We start from the raw sequence: 11698 nt of genomic DNA, 5'->3' as shown, positions 1-11698 counted from the left end.
ATTTCAAATGAACAGATCCCTAATGTCACCTCAATTAGCCTGAGATAATTTGTGGTAGAGTTTTTCATTAAAAAAAAAAAAGTTTCTTTGAATTGTGAAGTCTTTGCAAAAGGCCCTGTCAGAGCACTTTAAAAGTGATTACAGTGACTCACATTTTTAATGGCTTTTTTTTTTTTTAATCTCAAAAATGGCTTTCTTCCAAATAAAATCCTACAAGGCCTCATATAACAAACAAGGGTTACTGCTCTTTTCCACACATAACATGAAAAATATCCTTGAGAGGAGCAAACTGCAGCCCATCTGCTGTAGCTTGGCCGGCGTGCGGCGCAGCTCGCTGGCCATTACGCATGGCTCCGGGTAAAGCAAACCACCTGCTTCCTGCACCAGGGCCCACAGCCTCCCCCGTGCTTCTCCGAGCAGGAAACCCATCCAAACTGCTGATGGGGGATGACAACCTTGGCATTCCCTTTCACTGCATTTGTTCTTGTGCCATTTGTGGTTCACTCAAGTGCTCCGTGGACTTTCGTCTTCTTTTCCATCGAAACTTGAACAAGGCAGGCTTTGCCAGGGATAAATAGACTCTTACTTTCCTGTCTATTGCGTTTCCTCAATCTCCAGCTGCAGTCAGCAATGTCTTCAGTTGGGAGCCCAAAAGGCACCCATGAAAGGGCAGGGAAAGGAGAGAAGTCCTGGGGTAATTTTGCCAAGGAGCAATCTGAACATCAGCCCTTCCTCCCCGATCCAAGGTCTGATGCTGCACATGTTTGACTGAGCTGAGCCCTTCATGTTTCCCACTTATGTCAAACAAGTACTCACTTTAGTTCCAGAAGCATCCATGACATGTACTTCCCAGACACATTTCCTAAACACTTATAGCACAGACAAACAGTAATTTTGCAAAGAATATGCTGATTAAAAAATGGCATTTCCCCCAGGCTGCTTGCCATCATACTGCAGAGCTCTGCCAGCACCATCACACTGCACATGCTGAGCATCCTCTCATGGCCAGCACTGTCCATGAAGGGAAACCTCTGCTCTCCTTGATCATTGCTCAAAGCAGATGAGGGATGCATCACCCATCCATCCACCAGCTGCATGGGGAGGATGCCCTGCAGCCCTGGGCCCAAGAGGTGGGCAAGGCTTCAAAGGATGCAGCACTTTACAAAACAAATGGCTTTCTATGGCCTAAGTGAGGTCAGGGTACACACTGCTCCAGGTACCTCTTGGTGGTCAAAGCATTAATGTGAAGTTTAAAAGTACAAGTTGAAATCCTTTCCCAGGCTGAGCTGGAGACTGTTAGCAGTGTCTTCAGGAACTGGAAGAGCTGGACTATTGGGAAAGAGGACTTCTGCTCAGCCTTGACTCTGCTGCAACAGTCCAGAAGGTGCGGTGGCAGCACTTCATATTGCCATCAGGAAAAGATGCTTCTTTCCTTCTGTGTTAAAAAGAAATTAAATCCAGTGCTGTTGTTTTGCTAAGAAACAGTTTTCACTGCCTTCTGCACTGAACTTAAACCATATTCTTCTATAAACAACCATCAGTAGCACTCTGAGGGAAAGTCCTCATATGAAAAATTTCCTCTCAGATGGGAAAAATTTGGCACTTTTATGATCAGCTCAAAATGTGATCTTTACAACAGAGAACAAAGCAGTGCTGCCAGCTGTGCCCAAGACTAGGACATTTTTCTTCTTGATATATGTGTTCTTGGAGAAAAAAATGTTTGTGGGTTTGTGTGCACTGCACACTTAGGTGGCACTGATTAACACTGAATTTTACCCACCCTATCTTGTGGTTGTTAGAGTGCCTGGTTCCATGCCTCTCAGTGCTCAGAGTGCACTTTTTTACTATTTCTTTCTTGGAACTGAAGTTGTGCAGCATGCAGTAAATATCATTAAAACTCAGTAAAATTAGTTATTTATGCTGCATAGAAAAGTTTTCTAATGCAAAATAATATCACATTTTTAAACATGTCATTAACCATTGGCCAAAACGAAATCATACCTTAAAAATGTACCATGTTTATCTGGCCAAAACTCAAGCCTATGTTAATTCATTTTGTTTTGCTAAATGGTGGCTTTAAACACACCAAGCCACTGGCAGAGTGAGGTGGCAGCTGGGCTGCATGGAACAGGGTAAAATGTGCAACATGCACTTCACTAAAGCACTGGTTAAGGTTATCTCAACATCAAACCACAAGAATAGAGTCCAAAAAAATACAGGAATGGTCCTAAATCTGCTTCAGCAAATGTTGGTGCTCACAGACTGCAGAACCCACAGCAGGTACCAGGGTCCCTGTGCTTTACTCCAGCTGTTTAATACCTAATAACCAAACTGCTGGGGTTAGCTGGGGGGTTACTGGGAGGCATTCAGACTCTTCCCTTGAGCCTGCAGATACAAAATATTGTGTCCTAGTACAGGTAAGAGACTCTCCTGAATTCCTGGCTGCTTGTGGGTAGGGCAATCTTCTGGTTCCCTTTTCCAAAAAATCAGATTAAATATCTAATAAGTATCTTTCTATCTATCACTATCTACCTATCTATCATTTTAAGCTCTAAAACCTGGCCTCCTCCTTTCTGGAGCAATGACTCCTGTTGCCTATTCCCCATGCCCTCCATTTGCCTTTCACAGCAGGGTTTTGGGGTAGTGCTGTGTCCCTGGTGATGAAAGAGGCACCAGAGCAGTCAGCAGTCAGGGCACCAGTTTGAGTCCTCTGCACACATTTGTGTTTGACATCTTCTGCTTACAGTGCTGTCCTGAACCCTTCTGGATCAGCCTCATATGCAGCATTTTTGAGTCTCAGAGGCATCTGGGTGTGTCTGCAGTGCAAATAATTCACTTAGATAAAAGGCAGCTGTGGAAGCCAGAAGATAAGGGCCCAATCTGTATGTCTCAAACACTGATAACCAAATAGTTATGGAGCCAACCAAGGATTGTTGGTAACAATCATGCCTTTGAGAAAAAACAGGATGTGCCTGGACCAGGGTGGCATCCAGAGGAAGGGCACCACTCTGCTGGGACAAATGTTCTTGTTCTGGCCCTTGGAAATAAGCCCAACACAGTGGAGTGCAAGCATGAGAATGAGGCTGAGAAGTGGGCATGGACTGTCAACCAAAGGTTGATCCAGTAGAAGTGGATCAACCACATATGCCCCTCAAGGCACTCTGGCTCATTTCCAGAAAGGTCAGAAAGAGCTGACTGCTCACAATAACTAATTTGCATTAAATGCAATAAATTTAGGTTCAGAAAAATATTTAGGTTCGGAAAAATATTGTCTTTAGAAAGGCACCCCCAGGACCCTGAACAACCCTCATTCCCTCCCTCTCTTTCTTCTTTCCTCTCCCTCACCTTAGTCTCTTTCTCTCCCTCTTCTCTTTCACCCTAGCCCTCATTCAAAATCCACCACAGTGTGCTCAGACTAGACTATCTGGGAGCAGCACAGCAATTTCCACAGGCTGATGGAGCTGTTAGATTCAGTCCTGGCTTTCTGCAGCCACAAAGCTGTAATGTGAACTTCTGTCCATAGCAACAACCACCTCTTCTCTTTACAGTGGAGCTGTGAGGAAAGAAAAAGACTTGCATTTGACCAGAGGCTACGTGGTAGCTGAGATATTCCAGGAGGGATATTTATGTTGGAAAGGCCAGCCTGGCCTACTGCAACAGTGGTAGTAAGGGCTTCTGCAACATCTAAGGTGGTGTCCATTAATGAATGAGTGCAATAAATTAATATTAACCTCCTGGTTCTATTAGTAGTGTTGTTGCATCTAGTATGCTTCTTTCATGAGTATTAAGCACCTGGTGGAAGATGGAAGCCTGATACTGCAATCTGTCATTGACTCTAAAGTGTACAGACAACACATTAGTTTGTGTCTTCACAAATAAATGAAATAGTGGACAGACTCCTCCAAAGAAGAGTTTCTCCATGCTCCTTGATCCAAAGTTCCACTAGCTTTTTTGAGGATTAAGCTGCAGACTGCTTGAGCAGTCTTAATGCAGCAGTTGTCATGAATGACCAACTGCAGATTAGGCTGCCCTTTGAATAGTGACAGCATGTGAGAGTTTGGGCAGTTTTGGGATGGGGGAGGTAGTGGGGAGTTGCTTTGTTTTAGAATGATCTCAGAAAACATTCTCTGAAGTCTTGCAGAGGTGGAGAAACGCTCTCCCAGGGGAGGGACACAAAAACATCTGAGAGCAGAATTGCATTGTTCCCTAAAGCTGCCAGGTTGGTCAAGGATTGCTTGGACAGCAGGGTGTGCTTAGACCTCTCCATTGTTATTCACAGCTTTAACTTACAACAGAATAGGAAATAGCACTATAATTGCTGTCCTAAGGAAGGAAATGTTTAAACTCAGTGCAAATACAACCCATGCTGGTGTGCTGTAAGCATTCTTGGAAAGTCAAAGATCAAGGATCTCCTGGGTATTCCCATGGGGTGGAGTATAAAATCAGAGCTGATACAGTCAATACCTTATACTTTCTGACTGATGTCAGTGAGGATCAAAACATGCAGGGACTGAGAGGGAGTGGAGGTTTTAAGGGCAGTTGCATCAGCAGTCACAAATGTAAGACCATCCCAAGGAAAAAGGTGGGGGGCTCTAGATGATAAGGACAGTAAATGTACAGATCCCTGCAAAGAGACAGATTTCCAATGGGTTTCTTTAATTTTCTGGATTGACAGGTAGTCTTTTAAGAGTCTGGCAACATTTTCTTAGTGCAGAAGAGTATGAGACATATAAGGATGTTCTGACTAAAAGCAGAACTCTGTCCTCCATCAAATTTCCTTTCAAATAGTAATAAAATGTAAATATTGAAGTCTCCTCTACTTACAACAGTCCTGCTTTTCTGTTCTTTTTGAGGAGCACTTGAGAAAGACAGGCCTTTTTCCTTTGTCTGTAGGAAAGCAATAAAATTACAGTCATCTGAAAAATACTGGCATTAGGTCAAAAAAGGATTACGCAGAAATATGTCAGAGAAAAAAAATTGTTACAGTTCAAGATAACTGAATTCATCTAAATGAGTAGCACATTTATTGTGAATGTCAAAATATTCAAAGGTAATCTCTTAAAAAGTCAACAATCAACACTCACATGGTTCAGTCTGTACAGAAAAAAACAGTCATAAAACTTGGGGGTTGAATAAACACTGGTTTTATACCTGCCCATTGCTTTCTTTCTTTAAATAAGAGTACATGCTCTGTGTGTGTGTGTGTGTCTGTAAAACAACACAAATCTATCAAACATCAGGACTTATATATCCCTGCATTTACCATGCTTTGTTGACTCCAAAATTTGCAATTCTGAACAGTCTTGTTTCTCCCTCACAGGAAGAACTTTCTTTTCTTGCCTAAATCATCACTTAAAACATTTTAGGATTAAAACATTACTAAACTTAAACATTTTCATCTGGAGAAAGCATTGTCCAGTAGGTTTGGGTGGTCAGCTTGGATAATTTGGCTCCTATGAAGCCATTTGCAAAGAAGAAAAAAAGTGTTGTTGCAAGGGATTTCAGGTTTTTTCAAAGATTGCTTTCTTGATAATGTCATAGAATAAATCCCTAAAAGCTGGTTTATAGGCCAGCTCCACAAGACAAACAGTGAACAAATTGGCCTGGGCAAGAAAAGCTTTCCTAAGATAATAAAAACAACTTGTGCCGGCACTGTGAGAAAGAAGACAACTTTCTAAATGTTTATCTTCAAGCTAAAATACAAGTCCCAAGTCTGAGTTTGAAAAGCAACTGAAAGCTGTTTGTCCTTGGTGAGGAGCTGAAGCGCATTGGGGGGTGGGGGCCAGGCTGTGAGCATCACCGGGTGGGACTGGGGCCAGCAGGTCAGCTGGGATGGCCCCGGAGCAGCTGGGCAGGGACCTGCTTCCTCTGACACATCCCACTGGTCTCAGAGGCACATCCTCTGCCAGCTGTGCACAGTCCCTCCTCTCACCACACCCAGCACCTTTAGCCTCTCCGTTTGTTTTGCCCTTTTGATCCCTCCACCCATTAGCACCTATAGATGATCATGCTGTACAATTCCTTTGCCTCTCCTGCATTTTCTGTGGAACACCTTACCGTTGGGATAGCCAAAATATCCTTTCTTTGCCAATATATCCTTCTCCTATTGCTTCACTTCATTTAGGCAATGATTTACATTAAAACCTAGGGTGAGAACAGAGGCCAACGTGGTGAAAAGGCTTTGGTTGAAACCTCACTTTTGGTGCCTAACCTGAAGCAGCGGCCACCTCCTGATTCCAGATTTCCCAGTGTTTCAGTTGCTGCAACTCGGTGGTTTTGTGTATTTTGAAACATTTCATTCACAAGAAGAAAGGAAGCAAAGTTTAGTCATAACTGCATGAGCAAGAAGTGGAGAAAAAACCTCTCTCCTCATTCAAAAGCTACTCAGACCTTCCCCTGCCTTCCCCTACAGTCCAAGCAGGACTTCAAGCAGAAGGCAGTTTCAGGCAGTACTGGCATACATTGCTATGGAAGTATGTCCATGGAATGCAACATAGGGCCAGGTCCTGGAGGAAACTTCTGTTGTTAATTGGATAGTTACAGGAATTTGGATGTCACCTAAGGAGCATATGAGATTGGGTGTTATTGTCTCAGTCACTCATTAATCCTGCACCTGGTACATTTCTGTGCAGCAAACACCACGTGCAGGACCATCATCTCATGAAATAAACAGTCTGAGGAAGCCAAGGTTCTGGAGAGGACAAACCCCTTGCCCGGGGTGAGATCTTGCTATGACAAAATTGTCAGTAGAGGTCTCCTCTGTAAGCCTCAGCCCTGCATGTTTACTGTTTGCTGGCTGCAGATCAGAATTTGGACAAAGCTTGCGGGCCATCCCCTGCTCACTGTGTGAGTTCTTCTGCTGTGCCACCTGCAGAGGCTGCTGGGCTACGAAAAATGCATCTTGCTCCAAAAATGCAAACAAGTTGGACATCTAACTAGAGAACATGCTCACAGTGGATTTAGTTCTGAAGATCTGTTTCTTTGAGAACTAGGGAATAATAGAGCCCAACACACCACACAAGGGTACAATAAACATTGGCAATCTCTTCGGAGTCCTTCACAGAAGAGTGACATCTTTGCACAGGGATTATCTCTTACTTCTGTCTCTTACTTTTTTTTTTTTTTTTTTGGTTAAGAGTGGCATCTCTGCTTAGTAAATATCTGCTCTGTCCTCAGTGCATCTACTGAACAGCTTTCTTGTGACTGGAGATGGAGCAGAGGCACAGAAGCCAAAATCTCTTCAGGGCCTCAGAGAAATCACATCAGCTGTATCAGGAATAGTGTATAACACCCAAGGGAAAAAGATTAAAACACCATACTTGTGAAAAACATTGTGAAGAAGAAGTTTCAGACCTGCCTTGCTTGTTGCATGGTTAGCAGCTACAGCTTAGGCAGAGTAGTTACTGCTACAGCAGCTCTGCAGCCCTTCCTTGCAGACAGAGCAAAACACAAACATTGAAGTATGTTAGAGGTCTGTAGCAATATGGGAAAGGGCCAAAATGGATGGTGGCAAATAGTGGGGAAAAGGTCATGAGAAAAAAAGTGAGGGAAGTAAGTTGTATTAAGCAGAAAAACAGGGCATGACCCTACCATTTGGCAAAGTTACAGAAATGTTAACCTTTGGAAATGCTATTAGTTCATTGCTGTTGGAAAGTTGGCTAGAAAGGCAACACTCAGGACTGACTCAGTTCTAGGGTTTCTGCTGTGCTAAGCACAGTAACACATGAACACACCTCCTCCCCTCTTGGAGGCACGATCAGAAGGAACAGCCACTAAATACTGTTATTCCTAATATTTTGCTACCCTAGGCAACCAACCACCAACTCCACTCGGCATGACACAGCCTGCAAGAACTAGATTGTCTAGAATCAATTTGCTACTCCAGTTGAGTTTGATTTTATGATCTTAACACTTGTCATTTTGGGAAGGAACAAAACATTCACTGTTCCCAGGGTATGTAATGCTACTGGGAAGCCATAAATTTTAATTTGGTGCTTTATTTCCCTCATGAAGAGATGTTGTTCATATGTGCTGTCACAGCTGGGGGTTCCTCTATTTTTCCTTGTCCCTTCATTAAGTTGGAACATACTCAGATACACAACAGCTTTTGTTTCCATCAATGATGGATGTTAAAGTGAGAGTTTTGGTCTGGTTTCCTTGGACTAGGAATAGTTTCACATGAAATTTTCTGCTGGATGAGCTGGCACTCCTGGCTCCCTCTCCAAGCTCTGCCAATCACTACTTTTTTTCTCTTCAGCATTCAGCTTGAATTTGAAGTGGCAGGACATAGAGATTGATGGTTTTATTCTTTAGAGACAAGGAATTAATTCCGAGTGCATGCTGGAGCACAAAAGAGACTTGGGGAACAGAAATGCTCTGCCAATTTATCCAAGTGTTTTTTAGGAATTGAAAGTGGAAACAGAAAACTTACTAAAATATTTGTATTTTTTATTTTAATGACTATCTTAATTTATTGGAAAACCCATACCCTATGAAGTCTCCTGTAAGATATATTGCTTCATATTTGGAAAAAAATACCTGGATGTCCGAAAGCTTAGAAAAAGTATCTGCTTTTCATTTTTTCCATAGTATTTTCCACGTGAAAAAAATTTATCATGACAAAAACTATAGGTACATACAGCAGAAGGTTCAGTTAATAGAAGTATGTCTACAGCAGTCTGTAAAAGAAGACAGGTGTTATACCAAAGGAATTTTAATGACAGAAGTCAAAGTTCAATTTTTTATGTTTTCTTACATTTTGATGTTATGGAATAAAGGTATATCCTGTCTATAAGGTCAGAAACTCTGATTAGCTCCTGTTTGAGAAGGAGACTCAAGCTTCAGTCAGGAGATTGGCTGAAGCTTTTAGTATTTTTCAATACTCAGTGGTCTTAGCATTTTGAGGACTGAAAAGGAGGAAACGTATGTTTTCCTCCAAGTCTAGGTCCCTGTAGAGTAATTTATGTCCTTGAAAATATGCAAATTAATTTTACAAATGGATTTGGATAAGAATCAAGTTTTAATGGTCATCAATTTCATGACCTTCCAGATAGAAGAGTTGACCTCTCTTACTGCTTAATAGACTCTGAAATCCAGCTGACATGTGGAGTTCACTATGTTCAATGGTGAAAGGAAGTTATTATTTTTGGTGGGGTTTTTTGTTCCCATCCCTGAAGACCACATGAAACCTGGCTACTGTCCTGGGACTTGGAGTTCAAGTTATTGTCTTTATAGTCCCTGGAGTTGATCTAATAGCCTGGGATCTTGACTGCAGAAAACATTTGAAGAAAAATGAATTCATGTTGTATTTCCTGCATATTTGTGATAGTTGTTTGGCAAAACTAACAGCATCCCCCCTCTTGTACTGTGGGACAGTAATCTTTCAGCTTTTGATGGTCTTTTACAGAAGGAAATCTGAATTTAAAAATAGTGTTTCAAAATAAAGGTCAAGATTTACTCAGAATAGGATCAAAGCAGAATTTAAAAGACAGATACAGCATAGAAAGGTTTTCACAGAGCAACAAAGTTCTGGAACGGTCTGCCTGGGGAGGTAGTGGGATCAGCATCCCTGGATGTATTTAAAAAAAGACTGGAGGTGGCACTAGGTGCCATTGTTTAGGAGGCTGAGGAGTTAGGGTTGGGTGGACTCGATGATCTTTAAGGTCTCTTCCAATCTTGTGATTCTGTGAATAGGTGTAGCCATTTCCTCTTCTGTGGTCTTTACACTTCTACAGGAAAGTTGTCAAACCATGAACCATTCCACACCAATGATGAGGACACAGGGTACAAACTCAGGGGGGGAGCCAGGCTGGACGGGGCTTTGAGCAACCCAGTCTAGTGGGAGGTGTTGGAACTATTGGAACATGGCAGGGGGTTGGAACTGTTGGAACTAGGCAATCTTTAAGGTCCCTTCCAACCCAAACCACTCTATGTTCCTATGATTTTAAAGATGTGTGAAGCCTCTTCTGTTGCTCAGGCAATCAAAAGAATTATTTACTCCAAGGGAAGCAGAGATTTGAAACTCTGTTCATTAGGAAGCCCCTTACGCTGTGTGTTGTGCATTTGCCCATGTGCCAAGCCTTGCACGACCACACCTTGTAACATCAGTGAGCTCTGGCCTCACACCAGCGTGCTGTACCACAAAAAGGGCGTGGTTACCTAGCACACCACAGGCCTTCAGGCAAAGAAGGAATTGCTCTTTTCTGGATATTTCTGCTCTCATTGGATAATCCAAAAGGGAGTAAAACTAATCTTCTACATGTCTACTAACCTAAAAAAGAAAAGTTTAGAAGTTTTTATTATTCCCCCCCAAATTAATACAGAATGGCAGGATCAGGATCTCTGAGCTTACTCTTCCTTCTCCAACATGGAACAACTCCAGAGCTTTGCATGGGAAGGATTTGCCTCCACAGCTTTTGACACAGGGTGCTGCTGGACACCTGCAACACCCCATAAACCTCCTCTGCCCCACCATCAGGTGTGGGGAGACTTCAGGGGATACAGAAATCTGTAGTTTGGGGTTGCCATTTTAGAAGTTCAGCCATTATGCGCTGCCTATTGGCAGAAAAGTAAGTTTGTAAAGACACCAACAGAAACTCCATCTATTTTTTTTATAATTAACTCTAATGAATACAAATAATTAATGCCTCAAAATACAGTAGCTCAGTGAAAGCCCTAAAAAGACTAAGGGAAACTACAATTAATTTTTTTTAAGACATTCCGCAGACTAGTATGTACTAATGCTCATTTTCATCCGCTTCTCTTTGACAAAACAAAACCAACTGGTTACAGTACTCAACCAATTTCAGAAATTTTTGTGCCTTAATTTGGAACCCCCTTCATGTATTTGCCAACTAATTTAAAAGAATTATTGCATTGCAAAAATATTCAGAAAACCTGGATGCAATTGATTCCTGTAAGACATGCTGTTCTACAGGAAAATAAATTATCTATTTTTAACCCTTTAATCCCTACTGGCCTGTACCAAAACTATTTCCACATGCATCTTAAAAAAAATCAAAAATCCCTGCATTAGGCAGCAGCCCATCTTAATTGCAGATTTACTGTTTGTTTTTCTGTGCATGCACTCTGGATTTTCTTCAGTGCTGAGGAACAGTAACAGCCTTTGATGTGGATGATCCCTCTTTTCCACCCAACCCTACTCATTCTGAGCACTTGGCTTTGCCTCTGGGTCAAAGCTTTCTTGGATGACACCTGATACAACCCAGGTAAGATTTAAAAAGTATATGTACAGTATTGATAAATAATTACAACTGCAGATACACAGGATTCATCACTAGAGCCACAGTCAAAACTACTGGTGTGTCTCTAGGGGGTAGAAGGGGCTCACTCCTGAGGTGGCATTTAAAGTAATTTCTGAGTAATAAAGCTCTAGATAACTCAGGTTTTCCTGTCCAAGTTTGTTTTTATTTCATCCTTTTGTTAGAGACAAAAAAACAAACAAACAAACAAAAAAGCCTTTAATATTACCTAATATGAAAAAAGAGAGAAAACACGGAAGAGAAGTGATGTGAGAGAGCTTGGATGGACACATGGGTTTTCAGGGGCTTGAGCTCTTCCATCCATCACAACCATTTTGGTCTTCTCTAAAAAAACACAGTTTCTGGGCTAAATACAGGATGTTGAGAGAAGGACTGAGCTGAAACAGCTTTCTCTTCCTGGCTATTTATTTGATCTT

This window comes from Serinus canaria, chromosome 2 (assembly GCF_022539315.1).
Source record: "Serinus canaria isolate serCan28SL12 chromosome 2, serCan2020, whole genome shotgun sequence".
NCBI classification, from domain to species: domain Eukaryota; kingdom Metazoa; phylum Chordata; class Aves; order Passeriformes; family Fringillidae; genus Serinus; species Serinus canaria.
Note: the sequence above shows the minus strand (reverse complement) of the source record.